The 18171-nt window shown below is 42.2% G+C and overlaps 1 protein-coding gene across 1 annotated transcript in view; it reads right to left on the bottom strand.

The window, feature by feature from the left end:
• The window catches only part of MAP3K9 (mitogen-activated protein kinase kinase kinase 9), a 416748-nt gene that overhangs the window by 205936 nt on the left and 192641 nt on the right, over nucleotides 1-18171 (bottom strand). The gene's annotated exons all lie outside the window — the stretch shown is intronic.

The raw sequence follows: 18171 nt of genomic DNA on the forward strand, positions 1-18171 counted from the left end.
GAATGGGTGGTCGTTCCTTTTCCCATCTAGGTCCTAAGCTGTGGAATTTGCTACCCATTTCCTTGAACAACACTTCTACATTCACCAGCTTCCGGAAGCACCTTAAGACAAGGGTTTTCACACAGTAAACTAAGTTTGTCTCTCTGTTCCCTCTTTTAGGCTGTCCCTTGGCACCGGGAAACCCTGTTTGGGTAGCTGCGCGCATTATAAATTAAATTAAATGAATAAATCAATAAATACTGAACAACCTGGCAGGGGTAGGGGAAAGCCTAGAGCATTCTAATACCATTATTTACTTAAGGTAAGAGGGGATTGTTTCTTTTGATATATAGTCTGCTGATAGCAGGGTACCCATTGTTTAGGCTCACAACGTCCACATGATAACTTCACTACTTCAAATGCTAGCTTGTGCCAGGAACAATGCACCTAAATAAGGAACAGGGATGAAACTACACGAGGTCTTGATGGTCTATGTTTTCTGTGGCCGCTGTCTGCGGTTATCTACATTATTCTGGATGTCACCTGCCTAGACCACGTAGTCTGATTTTTTTATGAGCAAAGCAGAGTTAGATGCATTCCTCACAGGTAAAGTATGTTATAGGTACCATATCATTAAGGAAGACCGGCTTTGTTGGCAGATAACAAAATAACATTTTCTGTTAATTGTTTTCCTCGTTACCTGCCAATATTTTCTGTGGAGGTTGAGGAGAGAATGTGAAGGGGAAGATGGCGGCCGGGTAGGACGCGCGGCCGGAGAGCTCCAAAAACTCTGACTCTCTAACATGAAGTTATTGGAGTAACCAAGACAAAACTGCACCAAACGTAAAAAGAAGCTAAGCTGGAAAAAATCTGAACTTTAAGGAAAGGATTTCTTTGTGGTAGGAGAGAAAAAAGAAACGGTATGGTCAATTACCTTCCAGATGAGAGCAGCACTCCGTGGGGTAAAGAGTGTGCAGTGTCCGGGAGAGCGAGACGCAGTTCGGGAGTTTGGGCGGCCGCCGTAGAAGCAAAGGCAAACTGCGCGAAAGCTTCCGGGAGACTAAAGTTTCAATTCCGGGGCGCGAGTGGCAGAGCCTCCTCGGACGCGGAACGAGTGTCAGAAACACATTCACACTCGCGCTCGCATATCGCACTACAATTACAAAAAAAAAAAAAGATTGTGTTCATGGAGTTCACTTAAACGAAATAAACGCCACAATTCATTCTCGCTGGGGAAATAACAGAAACGGCAGGAAACAAGACAAAGTTTGTGGAGATCAACGTGGGGCCCTTTATGTTAACGCTGATAACGCTGAGTTGTTTACAGGTGACAGGAGACGGTACAAAGTGTATGAAGCAGATTATGAAGCAGATCTGGAAACAAGCAGCGAAGAAAACAACGATCTTATAGATACCTTTAAAGGTAAGCACATTAAAAATAATCAAATAGCGAAAAGGGATTTAGAACTGCAGCAACACATGAGCGAACCACAGAAAGTGACAGAGGAGGATGAGGAAAGTTATTTTGAGGTGGAGAAAAATCCCAGACATGTAGAGGTAGCAGAAAGAGAAAGAGTAAACTTGCGAAGCGACCCAGATGGAAGACTAGTGGAACTACAGAGCAAGCAGGTCGTATCAAGTTACAGTCTAAGAAACAGAAACTTTCTGAAACAAGAATACCCCAAGGGTATCTCTCCTAGGGAGATTAAAAAAAGAACTAGAAAACCAGTCAAACAAGATATAAAGACTAGTACTGAGAAAGGTACAGCTACTGCCAGGGGGAAAGTGGATTTATCCCGGAAAGGTAAAATCAAGGTTACCCCGTCTTTAAAAACTTACTTTAAAGTCCAGACACAGCAAAGTTCACAAAAGGAAGAGCGGGCAAAAAAACAGGTATATCTATCACCCAAAGGACCCCCTTTTTCGGGAGGAAAGGAAAGCGCGTCCACCTCTACTATAGCACAACCCCCTGACACAGAATACACACATTCGAAGAAACAAACAAACAGGGGGCTAGGAGAAGTGATACCAAAAAGTAGTATGGTGGAGGGCGGTGCAAAAAATACAGCAGCCGCAGAAATAAGGGAAGAGATAACAGACGATGAAGACGGTGTGGAGAAAGAAAAAGAAGGAACTCCAAAAAACATCAAAAATCACACAGGTGAATTTCTTGAAAAGATATGGACAGAGATGAAAGAAAAATTTACTATATCAGAGGCCAAGCAAGATAAGATTCAGGAAGTGTGTGAGAAGTTGGACAAGAAGCTAAATGCTTTAGGGGACAGAGTGACGGCTGTAGAAAGTGAAGTGGGTGCGCTGAGTAAAAAGGTGGAAAAGAATCGAAAAGAGATAAACTCCCTGAGGCAGGAGAGCAAAACAATAAATGACAAGATGGAGTCGCTCGAAAACCAGGCAAGAAAAAACAATATAAGGATACTGAACGTGCCAGAAAATCAAGAAGGGTCAGACATAAGAAAATATGTAGTAGATCTTTTGGCAGAATATTTTCCCTGGGCAGACAAAGCTCTACTAGAAGAGGATATACAAAGAGCTCACAGAGACCCATTTGGTAAAAATAAAGAGAGGAAAACGCCAAGAAAGATACTCATAAACTTCAAAACTTATGTATTAAAAGAAAAAATATTGGGAGAGGCACTGAAAAAGGGAAATTACAATAAAGACAACTGGACTTTCAAATTTAGATCAGACATGTCGAATGCTTCTCAAACTAGGCAATGGGAGCTGGGGAAACTAATGCCAGAACTACAACAACTTGGTGCCACGGTACAGATGAAATTCCCTCCGTCATTGAGAATAATGTGGCGGAATAAAATGAGGAACTTAAGAGACCCAGAAGAAGTTAAATCACTCATTGAATTAATAAAAGACCAAATCCGATCTGAAGAACCAATAAGTTAACAAAGAAACCTTTCGAATATTTTTAAAAAATATAGTTGAGTATATGTAGAAACAATGGTGCAGGACTTCGCAACAGCCACAAGAGACACAGATTAAGAGTTATGAGTCGGAGCTACCAAGGGTTATGAAGTTAACCCAAAGAAAAGAAGATGGAGGCTTCCCCAGGGAGGGTAAACACAAAACACAAAAAAGAAATCATAAAAACTACACAAGAACTGGTGGAGTGCAAAATAGGGAAAAAAAACAAGAAAAAAAAATCCTCATAAGTCGAAGAAGATGGAAAAACATCAAAGAGCTTTTCAACATAAACTATAAAACAAACAGTAGTTTAAAGGGAAATACGAGAATGGAAAACAGGATAAATGAGGACTACAAATAAAGAATTTAAAATACTCTCCTGGAATGTAAATGGGATGAGAACAAAAAGCAGAAGAAACAGAATCCTGGAATATCTGAGAACATCAGAAAGGGAAATAATATTATTACAAGAGACACACTTATTGAAAGAGGAATGGGCTCAAGTAATAAAAACCCTAAACTGGGTAGACTCTTACGTACGTACCACACAAGAATGCAACATCAAAGGAATAGTGATAATCATCAAAAAATCACTCAAAGCTAACCTGGATTCAGCAGAAGTAGATTGTAAGGGAAGATGGGCAATAGCAAAAATCTTGATAGAAAATAACCCACTCACAATAGTTGGATATTATGGGCCTAATCTAGACGACGCAGACCCGTTACGGAAACTCTACTCTCATTGTCAGGACCATGCCGGGCTCCATTAAGAGACCTCTGTCTGTCCCTATGGTTAAGAGAAGATTTTCTGCTTGGCAACCATTTCCACTCTGGGGCTCCATTCAGAAATTAGTCCATGTCCACCGTCAGAGTGAGGATTAGTACGCTTCCTGATCGTGCCACCGTTTGGTAGGGTTAGCGTTCTAGTCTTTCCAATCAGTCCGCCATTTCCTTGTCCCGCGCCTTCTATGTGGCGCACTTCAACTGTTCAATTGAAGCAGTTAGACGCCCTGATTTTGGCTCCCGTCAAATCACCGCGTATTTCCCAAGTTTTGCCCAATTCCAGTCAGTATCCACAGAGACTTCATTTCGGAACTTTGGGAGCGTGTTTTCGTTCCATTCCAGTCGGATTCCTGCATTCCGGAACATAAGCCGCTTCTCCGCTTGCCAGTGTTCGGCGGTGCAGACTCTGTCCTTGTCAGCGGCATTCTCCAGAGTACTTTTCAGTGGGCAAGTAATTCTTCCGCATCTCCTCAGATTTACGCGGTAAGAATATTCTATTTTCAAAGACTCCCGGTGGCGCTATCTTTGTCCTGTGCTCTTGGGTTTCTTCAGCGTCAGAGTTTCCATTGTCAGAAGTGAAGTTTGGTTTCAAATAAGAACTGTTAATGTCAAGGACATATTCTGAGCTACAGTAAAGACATTTCGGAGTTTCAGTCAGCTTCGGTGATTCAACAAGTAAATGAGAGTATATATTATATGCATATGGTAATACTGTTGTCTACCACCTCTACTCTTCTCATCACTACATTCCATTACTCGACACAAGCAACTAAGAGTCCTCAATTTCCCATATGAACATCTTTTCGGCTCTGCAAGAGAGCGGCAATTTCCACACAGAATCAGGTATGAGAGAAGTGAGCAGGGTGAGTGAGTGATGGTGTTTTTCCCCAAAAAGGTTAGAACGTTAGTAATGTTCTGTTAACTGTTGCAGGTGTTCCCCAGCTACTCATTCCAGAGGTAGTGACGAAGACACCAGTGTGGAAGCCTCTCTTTGTTGTTTGTTATCCACTTCCCCTTTCCCTTCCATTCCTGGGCTTGGAGCAATCCGGGTGCAGGGGTGACTGGGAATTTGGAAATTATCATCGTAGAAGGCTTGGTCACTCGCTCCCACGGAAATCTGGACAATTCAGGTACTGCTTCTGACAGATTGAAGTGCCTCTATTATCTTCCGTCTGGGCGAGATGGCAGAAGGATTGGATGTCAAAGCCTTGGCTTCAGTGTTAGAGGGATTACAGAAACAGTTGAGTGAGACCAGGGAAGAAGTTTGGAAATCCAATCAGGAGGCTAGTTATTTGCGTCAGAGAATAGATGAGCTTGCGGAGAGTCCGCGTCCCAATTTTGGGAGTATTAAGTCATCAGCCTTTGGTTCCACGCCTTCTTCCTCCTCCTCTACGGAGTTTACCACACAGGTAGTGCACGCAATGTCCCCTACAATTCCATTGGCCCCTCCCGAGAGATTTCAAGGAGACCCCCATAAGGCCCAAATTTTCCTGACTCAGTGTTCGTTGCACTTCCTTTGTAAGCCCATTTTGTTTAAGGAGGATCAGTCTAAAGTGGCGTTTGTGCTGTCCTACCTGAGCGGAGATGCTGCAGCGTGGTCATTGCCCTTGGTGGCTAGCAACGATCCTGTGTTGTATAAATTTGAAGAGTTCAAGGCCGAATTCTTGCGAATCTTTGACCGAAGAAACGTCTCACAGACCACAGACAATGAACTTCTAGAGTTGAAGCAAGGGAATCGAGACTTGGTGGCCTATTTGGCACAATTTAATAAATTGATTGTTGAAACTAGTTGGCCCGAGTCTAAGAGGGCGGCCATTTTCTACCGAGGTTTAAAAGATGAGCTGAAGGACGGATTGGCCCAGATTCCCAAAAGACCTACAGATGTATCGGAACTCATAGATTTAGTATTACAGATAGATCAGCGGCTGGCAGAAAGACGAAGTGAACGTCGGAAGGATGTCCGTACTCTCCCACCACGATTTGATCGGTCGAGGTCGGAGTTAGCTAAGAACCATGAAGGCCAAAGTCAAGAAGAACCTATGCAGGTGGGAACGATTCGAGGTCCTCTTACCCAGGAGGAAAGAGAAAAGAGACATCAAGGCCGGTTGTGCATGTATTGTGGTCAGTCAGGCCATTTTGTCAAGGAATGTCCGAAGAAATCAAAGGCCAGCACGTGGGTAAAAGATCGGCTCCACCAGTAGACTGAGTTGCACTGGTGGGAGAGAGTGATGAGCCAACTCCAAAACCACAACTTTTAGCTAATACCCTGCAATCAGCAGCCCCGCATCTGAATTTGCTATGTAAAATTGTGTTTGGGAAGACTCAGATGGAGGAAGTTTCCGTGATGGTAGATTCGGGGGCTACTGGGAATTTTTGTGACATCCAGTTTGCTAAATCTTTAGGAATACAATTTGAAAAGAAGTTAAGACCAGAACCTGTGCGAGCAGTGGATGGCACCAATTTGTCTTCGGGGCCAATAGCTCATGATACTGAATTGATGACCGTAGTGGGACCAGGAGAGCATCGGAGTTTCATTCGATTCAATCTCATCGATGCTCCTCAATTCCAACTAATACTGGGCTTGCCTTGGCTCACCGAGCATAACCCCAGGATTGATTGGTCTCGACGTTCAGTTGAAATGAACTCAGATTTTTGTCTAGAGCATTGTTTCCAGTCCTCACCAGCGAATACCAGTTCCACGTTGTCACAGAATTTGGCCAATCAAGTTCAAATGGTTTGCGCCTTGGAGGCTCCAGAGATTCCAGAAGAATATCAGGATTTGAAAGAGGTATTCAATGAGAAAGAAGCTCGGAAATTGCCACCTCATCGAGAATATGACTGTCGGATTGAATTAGAGCCAGGGATTTCTCTACCCTGCAGCCAAATCTATGCTCTGTCGGAACCCGAGAACATCCATTTGAAGGACTATATAGAACAAAATTTAGCCAATGGCTTTATCCGCCCCTCCCAGTCTCCTGTGTCTTCGCCCCTCTTCTTCATACCTAAGAAGGATGGGACCTTGAGAACCTGCATCGATTATCGAGCCTTGAACTTGGCCACCAAAAAGAAACGTTATCCATTGCCCCTCATTTCGGAACTTCTAGATCAGGTGAAGGATGCATGTGTGTATACTAAGTTGGACTTACGAGGGGCATTTCATTTGGTGCGCATGGCCGAAGGAGAGGAGTGGAAAACTGCCTTCCGAACCAGGTTTGGTTTGTACGAATACCAAGTGATGCCCTTTGGGCTTTGTAACGCCCCAGCTGCTTTCCAGCATTTTGTGAATGACGTGCTTCGAGAGTGTTTGGACCGCTTCGCTGTGGTTTACATCGATGATATCCTTATTTATTCCAACAGTCTCGAGGAACACGTTCGCCACGTACGAACTATTTTGGAACGGCTGCTGGAGAACCATCTGTTCGTCAAGCTAGAGAAGTGTGTCTTTCATTCCTCCAGGGTGGAATTCTTGGGTTTTGTTTTGTCCCCGGAAGGAGTATCCATGGATGATTCCAAGTTGCAGGCAATCAAGTCTTGGCCTGCGCCTAGGTCAGTGAAGGAGATACAAAGCTTTTTGGGATTCGCCAATTTTTATAGGCGTTTCATTCTGAATTTCTCCGAAAAGGTGAGCCCAATTACCCGTCTTCTAAAAAAGAATGTAAGATTCATCTGGGAACGTGAATCGGAGGAGGCGTTTCAACAGTTAAAGGAAGCATTTGTGACAGCTCCAGTGCTGCAACATCCTAACTTGAATGAACCCTTCTTCATCAAAGCTGACGCATCCAATTTGGCAATAGGAGGAATTCTGTCTCAATTTCAGAAGGACACCGGTCAACTTCACCCGGTGGCATACCATTCCCGAAAACTTACTCCTGCTGAGATCAACTACTCCATCGCTGATAAAGAGATTTTGGCAGTCAAGGAGGCATTCAAAGTGTGGAGACACTACTTGTTGGGAGCGAAACATGTAGTCACAGTCTTCACTGATCATCGAAATTTGCAATTCCTCAAATCAGCTCGCACGTTGACTCCCAGGCAACTGCGCTGGTCACTCTTTTTTGCAGACTATGATTTCATTTTAACTTACAAGCCTGGATCTTCAAATGGAAAAGCTGACGCCCTTTCACGTCTGAGCATGGGAGAAGAAGCCAAAACCAAAGTGGAGGGATTTATCATTCCGGAGGAAAATATTGTAGCCATTGCAGTCGAAGATAAATTGGAGACTCGGATTAAAGAAGAATTTGCTAAAACAGAATTTTCCAAATGGGAAATGGAAGGTCCAGATCGCAGTGTGAGAGATGAGAAACCATTTTGGCAAGAAAAAATGTTTGTTCCCAGTGAGGAGTTGCAAAATGAAGTCATTCAGCATTTTCATGACCATCCATTAGCGAGTCATAGAGGAGCCAAGAAGACTTTGGAGTTAATTAAGAGAATCTTCCTCTGGCCAGGCATGGACGCTCAGGTGAGGCAGTACATCGCCACTTGTGAACCGTGTGTTAAGGGCAAGAGTTTGAGACAATCCCCGCAAGGCCTTTTAATGCCTTTACCAGTAGCTCCATCCCCCTGGCACACAGTCTCCATGGATTTCATTGTCGATCTGCCTTCCAGCCAGGGTTATTCAGTCATTTGGGTGGTGGTGGATCAGTTTACAAAAATGAGTCATTTCGTCCCTTTGAAGGCACTCCCCACAGCATCTCAGTTAGCTACACTATTCATAGAACACATTGTCAAACTGCATGGGGTTCTTAAAGTGGTTATTTCAGATCGGGAACCTCAATTTGTTTCTCGATTCTGGAAGTCCTTTCTTAAAGGTCTAGGAGTCGACTCTCGTTTGTCCACCAGTTTCCACCCAGAAACGGATGGACAGACGGAACGAGTGAACCAGGATTTAGAACAATGTCTCCGGCTATATTTGATGGATCAGGAGGGGGAATGGCCCTCTTTGTTGAGCACTGCAGAATTTGCCTACAACAATGCAGTCCATTCTTCTACCGGGTTTTCTCCATTCTTCCTGAACTCTGGTCGTCATCCCAACATGCTAGTGGGTCGGGTGGATGTTGAGGTTCCTGCAGCGGGGGAGGTGATACAAGAGTTACAGAAATCCTATCAGGTAGCCTCTTCCAATCTCAAGAAGGCAAAAGATGCTTACAAGGTGCAGGCAGTTAAGAAGAGAAGAGTGAGTCCCATGTATGAGTCTGGAGAGAAGGTGTGGATTTCCACTCGATGCATGCGGTTGAGAGGGAATCGGAAGTTCCAACCTAGGTTTGTGGGTCCCTACCCTGTGGTTCGAATGGTTAATCCGGTGAGTGTCAGGGTAGCTCTCCCAAAGTCCTTGAAAATCCACCCAACTTTTCATGTTTCGCTGATTAAAAGAAACCCTCCAAACTTCAGACGTGTCCAACCACCAGCTCCAATCCAAGTGCAGAGTTCGGAAGAATTTGAGGTCAAAAGAATCTTAGATTCTAAGCTTAAAGGAGGGAAAATCTTTTATTTAGTGGACTGGAAGGGTTATGGCCCAGAGGAAAGGTCGTGGGAAGCCAGCAGTAATGTTCATGCTCCAAGATTGGTCACTGAATTCCATAAGATTCATCCTCTAAAACCTAGGGAGGGGGCTTTGGTGGGGGTACTGTCAGGACCATGCCGGGCTCCATTAAGAGACCTCTGTCTGTCCCTATGGTTAAGAGAAGATTTTCTGCTTGGCAACCATTTCCACTCTGGGGCTCCATTCAGAAATTAGTCCATGTCCACCGTCAGAGTGAGGATTAGTACGCTTCCTGATCGTGCCACCATTTGGTAGGGTTAGCGTTCTAGTCTTTCCAATCAGTCCGCCATTTCCTTGTCCCGCGCGTTCTATGAGGCGCACTTCAACTGTTCAATTCAAGCAGTTCGACGCCCTGATTTTGGCTCCCGTCAAATCACCGCGTATTTCCCAAGTTTTGCCCAATTCCAGTCAGTATCCACAGAGACTTCATTTCGGAACTTTGGGAGCGTGTTTTCGTTCCATTCCAGTCGGATTCCTGCATTCCGGAACATAAGCCGCTTCTCCGCTTGCCAGTGTTCGGCGGTGCAGACTCTGTCCTTGTCAGCGGCATTCTCCAGAGTACTTTTCAGTGGGTAAGTAATTCTTCCGCATCTCCTCAGATTTACGCGGTAAGAATATTATATTTTCAAAGACTCCTGGTGGCGCTATCTTTGTCCTGTGCTCTTGGGTTTCTTCAGCGTCAGAGTTTCCATTGTCAGAAGTGAAGTTTGGTTTCAAATAAGAACTGTTAATGTCAAGGACATATTCTGAGCTACAGTAAAGACATTTCGGAGTTTCAGTCAGTTTCGGTGATTCAACAAGTAAATGAGAGTATATATTATATGCATATGGTAATACTGTTGTCTACCACCTCTACTTTTCTCATCACTACATTCCATTACTCGACACAAGCAACTAAGAGTCCTCAATTTCCCATATGAACATCTTTTGGGCTCTGCAAGAGAGCGGCAATTTCCAAACAGAATCAGGTATGAGAGAAGTGAGCAGGGTGAGTGAGTGATGGTGTTTTTCCCCAAAAAGGTTAGAACGTTAGTAATGTTCTGTTAACTGTTGCAGGTGTTCCCCAGCTACTCATTCCAGAGGTAGTGACGAAGACACCAGTGTGGAAGCCTCTCTTTGTTGTTTGTTATCCACTTCCCCTTTCCCTTCCATTCCTGGGCTTGGAGCAATCCGGGTGCAGGGGTGACTGGGAATTTGGAAATTATCATCGTAGAAGACTTGGTCACTCGCTCCCACGGAAATCTGGACAATTCAGGTACTGCTTTTGACACTCATTTAATACAAGCCACCTCTCCAATAATCCTGGGGGGGGGACTTTAATCTTATAATGGACCCTAGCATTGATAGATCCCCACCAGGGAGACATGCAAACTTACCGAAAATGAGAGAATGGATCGGTATTTATAAAAGAGACCTAGAACTAATAGACATCTAGAGAGAAAGAGGAGAAAAAAAAACACCCATTTACGCTTCATAATAAAAAATTGGGGCATAGGTCGAGAATTTACTATTTCCTTATTGACCAAGATCTATTAGGTAGTGTAAAAAATCTAGCTCACCTTCCAGCCCACTTATCAGATCACTCTGCGGTCCAGCTAACACTTCAAATAAAATCAGTCGAAACACAAAGAAGATTCACGGTAGAGAGAGCAATTTTACTTGACCAGCAAATTATGAAAGAAATTGAACTGGAAACAAAAAGCTTTTTTGAAAATAATAAAATCGGTACGACAAAACAGGTTTCTTGGGACACATATAAAGCTGTATTAAGAGGAAAGTTACTAAGTTCGGGAGCATATAAAACCAAAAAAATGCGACAAGAAATAACAGACCTGGAGAAAAGTATAAACCTCTCTGATACCCAAATAGCAGCGGAACAAGACACAACAAAGAAAAAAGAGCTAGAACTAGAAAGAAAAAACCAGAAAGAAAAATTGGAAGATATACTCGAAGACAGAGTGCGCACAAAGTGGGAATCAAGTAAACTAGCAAAGCATGAATATGAGGAAGGATGTGGTAAGTGGCTCTCTTGGAAATTAAAAACAGATAAAACCAGGAATAAAGTAAAGAGAGTCCATCAAGAAGGTAAAACAAACCAAAGCACTGAAGGAAACATAATCAGACGAGAGTTTATGAGATTTTTTGCGGAGCTATACTAGGAAGACACAAACCCACAAGAAAGCCAGATAGACTCATACTTAGAAGGCATCCCATCGTTGGCCCTTACGGAAGAAGAGAAGGAAGAACTAAATAAAGAGATCTCAACAAGTGAAGTAGATAAGATTATCAGAAGCTTAAAAAAAGGGAAAGGCAGCAGGGCCAGATGCCCTACCAAATGAGATATACATCGCATTAAGGGATACCCTGCTACCACATATTACGGAGCTGATAAACCTGATTTTAAACAACAAAACAAAATACCAGATTCCTGGAATGACGCAATAATCACAATCATCCTAAAACCTGGCAAGGACCCTACTAGATGTGAATCATATCGTCCTATATCGCTGCTCAATGCAGATTACAAAATATTTACAAAAATCATGGCAGTTCGACTGGGAAAAGTAATGAACCAACTTATAAACCCTGATCAAAAGGGATTTATTAAGGGGAGACAACTACATGAAGTTACACACGAACTCCTGAGCTCCATTGACATAGCTACACAAAAAAAGTCCCCCTTACTATACTCACTGTCGACGCCGCTAAGGCGTTCGACAGAGTCAACTGGTCCTTCCTAGAAAAAGTCATGACCAAAAGCAACATAGGTCAACCATTCATGCATGTCGTGAAACAGATCTATAAAACACCAAGGTCAAAAATCTTAGTTAACGGCAGTCTTACTGAGAATGTGAATATAGGAAGAGGAACAAGGCAGGGGTGTCCCCTCTCGCCCCTGCTTTTCAATCTATATATTGAACCGCTGACGAACAAACTAAGAAATACAAAAGAGATTACCCCCTTTAGATATCAGATGTGGGAGAAAAAAAATCGCATTATATGCAGATGATTTGATGATTTTTACGGACGACTATATCAATGCAAAGACAACTATAGAAGAAATCATAAGGGAGTTTGGGAAAGTTTCAGGTTATTTGGTAAACCATTCAAAGACCGAGATCATGACCTGGAACACTCAATTCCAAAGTCCAAACATCAAGAAGGAAATAAAATATTTAGGGATCCTAGTGAACCAAGAACTAGATAAGATACCGCAACGTAATCTCAACAAAGTAACAGGAGAGGTAAAAAAGTTACTCAAAGTGTGGTCTAGTTTACCATTAAGTCATTAGGTAGATCAAATATTATTAAAATGTCAATACTGCCCACGAATACATTCCTTTTTAATACCATTCCTCTAGAATTTGGAAAGTCCCTTCTAAAAAAAACCACAGAGAGATATTATCAGCTTTATATGGGCCTCAAAGGGAACCAGGATCTCTTGGAAGAAACTCAGGAGGGGAAAACAAGATGGAGGATTATCAAGCCCAGATCTGGTGGAATATTATAAGGCGTTTCAGTTTAAAAACATACGGACCCTACTAAAAAGTCATCAACACTATCCGAAATACATACAAGCAATGACAGAAACAGAAGATCATTTTTTATTCAAATTTGGTCATCCTAAGTACTTTAAAAAAGTTAAATTGAAGACCTTACGGGAGGAAGCAAAATTGTGGGTACAAATAAGAGTAAATTTGAAAATCCAATACTACAGTGTTAAGGCCCCAATATGGGACTCACCGGGAACCCCAGAATGCCTAAAAGACTCAATGGCAATTCCCTTGAAACAAGGGGTCAACTATTAAAAGGCTCAACTTTGATCACATGGGAAAAACTCCAAGCTATCACCAATGGATCAGTTTCCAAATTTAAATATTATCAAATCTCAAGCTGGGCGAAAACCATTCCTATTAACAATCAAGAGAATGAAAAGCTGGAAAAAGAAATGATAGAATCCCTAGCAATAACTAAGGAGGTGGCAAAATGGTACTGGGCGTTTATAGTTGCAGGAGAGGGAGACACGAGGATGGAAGACCAAATCTGGGGGAGAGACATACACTTGGATGACCTAGATATAACCTGGGAAAAATCGGTGGAAAAATGCTGGTCAACTCTAAAGTCTGCTGCTTTAAAAAGAAACCATCTATACACTATACATCGCGCATACTGGACTCCGAAAAAGTTGTCCAAATTTAAAAACGCAGGCTTAAAAAAGTGCCCGAAATGTGGGGAAGAAAATGCAGACGATGTCCACATGTTCAGAAACTGCCCCCCAATTGGAAGAATTTTGGAAAGAAGTGGGTAAGACTGTGAGCTTAATCATACAGAAACAGCTAACTGTAAGTACAACCCTTACTCTTTTTGGGATTGAAGATACAATTGGTAGAGGGGGACTAACCAAATGTCAGGAAAATCTTCTCTTTGTATTAATTGTTATTGCTAGGAGGGAGATTTGTATAAAATGGGTTGGGCCATCTCCACCTACACATAGAGACTGGATGAATTCTGTCTTAAGGATCAACAAACTAGACAGGAAGGGAAACACCAGAAAGAGATTTAAATATTGGGAAATTTTTGAAAACCACCTAATCTCCAATACAGGGTCAGTACACACGGTCCCATGATTAATGCGAAAACAACATCTGGTAGACAAGTATGATACTTGTCGAGTAGCCTTGATAGCTATCTCACTCCCACACATCCAAACCAGATTTGGCACTATGTAGAGGCTTAAGGGTACTCCTCAGAAAACATTGTACAGATGACAAACTCCCCAACCCAGAGAGACCAAGGGGCAGTATTGGTAACAAAACCAGAGGCAGACACCTGAAACTCCGAATACACAGAACTTTCGCAATATGAGGATAAAAAAATATATATATATATATTTTCTGTGGAGGTTGTGATGCATTTTATTGGCTGATAAAAATATACAGAAATGTGAGTAGGGAAGGCATTCATAACATACTGACTGGTTGATTTGTGTATTCCCACACCTTCCTTGTCTTCTGTTTTTCTAAATCAATGTACACTGCAGAGAAAAGTATTGTATTCTTTCACAAGTTATAATATGCTAGCATCCTCGTGCATTTTCTGCTCTCTAAGGAAAATTACAGTACTAAGGACTCCAAGAATCAACATTACCTTAGACTAATGTGAACTGTGAACTATTTTCTTTGTTTGAAGTGTCAGACCACCCTCTTTTTTGCTACCTTTCCATGCTGGATATACATGGGAGTACAGCAATGCCTGCAACACCAAACGTTTCTTCTTCATCGTTGACATGTTTGTTTCGATGAGTGTATCTTTAACCAGTAGATAATGATTGTATCTTTCACCAGTAGAGGACGGTTGAATGGGTCCCTACTGAGGATGGTTGCCACTTTTACCAGATGCTGGCAATTGTATGTCTTACTATATGTCAATGGTTGTATCTTTCACATGGAAGGATGGTTGTTTCATTCGACTGTAGGTGATGGTTTCGACAGTAGATGATGGTAGTATCTTTTGCCAGGTGATAGTTCTTGTGTTGTATTTCTGACATTCACAGTGTAATATTGCAAGTGCTTTGACACAAGAATGTAGAAATAGACATGCGCTTAATGTTCATCAGGGAATTATAGGAGTGTTTACCACTCCTCAGTGCTATGGGCGTGCCAGGCACACCACTTGATCTCTTGCAATCTAGCATGCACATTGCATTATCCTGGGTACTAATACTGCCCCCACTACCTTTGGCAGTAGTGAAATCTCTTCTTCCTCTGCATCATCCCACTGATGTGATCAGGCGCAATGAAAATCATATTTTCAACCAAGCTACGCATCCCAAAGGATGTTCACCACCCAGAAGTATCCTAAGGCATTTATTGTCTGGCAATCACAGAAAGCAGAAGGCCCAGACCTGTGGATCGGAACACTGAAAAACCAGAGGCTATGTAAAAGAATTAGCTGCTTTTGAAGCAAAGAAGAATTACCTTCTACCCATACCTTATTTGCCTCTTGTCAGCACCAAGCACTCCCTTTTCCCCATACCATCTGGGAACCAGGGATTGTAACCATGACACAGAAATCTGTCTTACATCTGGAATTAGGACTGCCATCTCTAAGTAAGTACTTGCTAACCACCATGCAACCAGTGCACATGCACAAGGTGCTCTAAATGTCTTTTCCACTACACATTCACCCAAGAGACAATGCATCGCCTACATGTACAAAACAAATAATGGACCATCATGTACAGAACAACTAATAAACCATGCGCAGTCGCAGGAATTATGCGTTTCTAACCATTACTCTCTTTTTTAACCCGGGCCACATATTATGAGGGCTTCAGTTTGCAAACAGGAATATTATGTTGTAAACCCGCTTGGCCAGTCTGGACATCTCAGGGCAGATTTACACTGGCTTTTGTTTGCATCACCGAAGTGACAAAAACCAGGGCAAAGTGTAGAATTTGAATTCACGTCTTGCGCTGGAAAGTAGCCTTTTCATAATGCAAAGTAGTGCTATGCGCTACTTTGAGTTACTTTGACAGAAGCAGGCATACCGTGGGTGGTACATGAGTGTTCCTAAGCAACCATCCATGGATTCTGACAGCCATTCCTATGTACTAAACGAGGGTAGACAGAACATTGTGACTAAACAGTACACCACCTCGAGACAGGTGTAACATTGTTCTCTAAACTTCTCCGCTTTGCATGTGTGTTGTACTGTACAGCACACATGCAAACCTGGAAAAGTTTTAAATCATATCAAGAATAGTATTTTATACTGCAAGGTATCCTACCAGTGCAAAGCCTATGCTAGACATCACACGCTCACACTTGCACACCATGCTGCAAGAATGTGTGCGTGGCTCAATGCTCCCTAAAGTGCGGCAGCGCAGGCTGAGAGAGAACAAGCATTTGCAATGCAATAGGTCTCGCATTTACGCAATTTTGAGAAGTTCACATTACAAATAACCTTTTAGTTTTGTTTTCGTTTTTAAAACTTAAATAAAAGGCATTGTCATTTACAATGACAAAAGCTTAAACTTGTGTAAATGCGAGACCTATTGCATTGCAAATGCTTGTTTTTACTGACATGGAGTGGTGGGGTCTAGATTTCCTACTCTACAAGAAGAATTAATCCATGTGCCACAAACCAGAATTCACACCAGGTTTGAGTACTAATGCATGTGATGCCAAGAAGAAATAAGCAGATACAAATACCTACTGAATTTCGCCCCAACTAGGAAATTATCTTTTTAAAGCACTGAAGAATGTCCCAACTCTTTCAATATAGCCATTAGGAACTTCCTAAGGTTTGCAACACCAGTGTGGATAACACCCTATGCTTTGTTTCCAAAAGAAGACTGTAAGCTATACCATAATTTGCAATGCAATAAGACCTGACCTTTCCTCCTTCGGGCCAACAGCCCTCCCTAAATATCTTTAAATGGTACAAAACAGATAAGTGACAAAATCGAACCATACCACAGAATTAATAGATTGGAAAGGGTGCAACACAGGCAATCCACAGTCTAAAGAAAGTCTACAAATTATATTTTGGATGAGCAAGAAATTACTTCAAGCTAATTTAAAAGGTATCCAAGCATGAACCACAACATAAATACCATCACAAATTCCCCACAAATGTACTACTTTCCACCAGAACAAAGTAAAAGCTTTTCAACCTCCTAGAAACAAATTGCCAAATCCACCCAATCACAGGATTGCTCTCTCCGACAGGTATCGCTATATTTTCCTACTCCCTTTGTTTTCTACATTCTGCTCCCTTTTATTTGTTCTTACTTTCATTTTCACGGACACTAATAAGAAGTCACCTACTGCTGAATGCAGGTATATCAATAATGATTTGATCTCAAGGTCATTTAATCAAACTACCTCTAAAAGCGATGTTCTCAGAGCACTCCAGAGCAGTTTGGCATATAACAATTGTTTCAACATCCTCCTTACCAATAAATTCCCTGCATCAAAATTCATACCAAACTAACACATGATATCATGTCTCACTAAGGAATATTAAGTCATTGTGATGTGCACATGACAAATGTGTGCTACCCTCTCTGATACATTATGCATATACTAGCATACAAATAAAACGATTTGTACATTTATGTGAGGACCTTCAAACTACTATCGTAAATGGACTGAACTTGCTACCCCAGGTATCAGCCTCCCAATGCTCATGCGCCTTCTTAAAGGCACACATCTAGTCTGTGGCATGCATCTCAATATCCTTGGCATCTGTCTATACATACATACTTAGCATACATCTGTCTAATGCCCTCTCCTTCGCCAGACTCTCAATCAAGCATGAATAAAACCAAAATTTAAACAATAGGTACAGTGTAAAGTTTTTAAACTGAAAACCAATCCATACTACTCATCAGCAAAAGAATGTTTTAAAAAGACTCAAACCAAATTCTGCAACCCCCCCAAAACTTACAAATCTCATTAACCACTAGCAAACTTAATGCTGCATAGGTGAATGGAGGCAACGTTTCTTAACATGGAGAGGGAGGCTGCAGTAAGATCACAAGCCTTTTAAATCATATCTTGGCTAAACAACAATTTTACACATCACTGACATTTCAGGGCATAAGAGACAGTCACCCCATTTCACCCTACTCTAAACACTTGCACAGAAATAACATTTTACCCGTTCTTCCGCTATGAAGTTCTTAAGTCAAATGTACTGCATACAGCTTACAGCAATAGTTCTGCTCCTCTCTAACATGTGTATCCAGAAGCAGCTATATCAACAGAAAAAGTTAAAATTCCAGATTGATGCTGATGAAAGTCACATCCACCTCATAGTAAAACAAGAGCGTGGTGGGAGCGCGCTGTGGGAGCGTGTCAGGCAGAGAGGAGACACCATGCGCGTGCACATCGCCTGTCCGTGCGCGCACATGGTTTGTCTCACTT

This window comes from Lissotriton vulgaris, chromosome 9 (genome assembly GCF_964263255.1).
Source record: "Lissotriton vulgaris chromosome 9, aLisVul1.2, whole genome shotgun sequence".
Classification (NCBI taxonomy): domain Eukaryota; kingdom Metazoa; phylum Chordata; class Amphibia; order Caudata; family Salamandridae; genus Lissotriton; species Lissotriton vulgaris.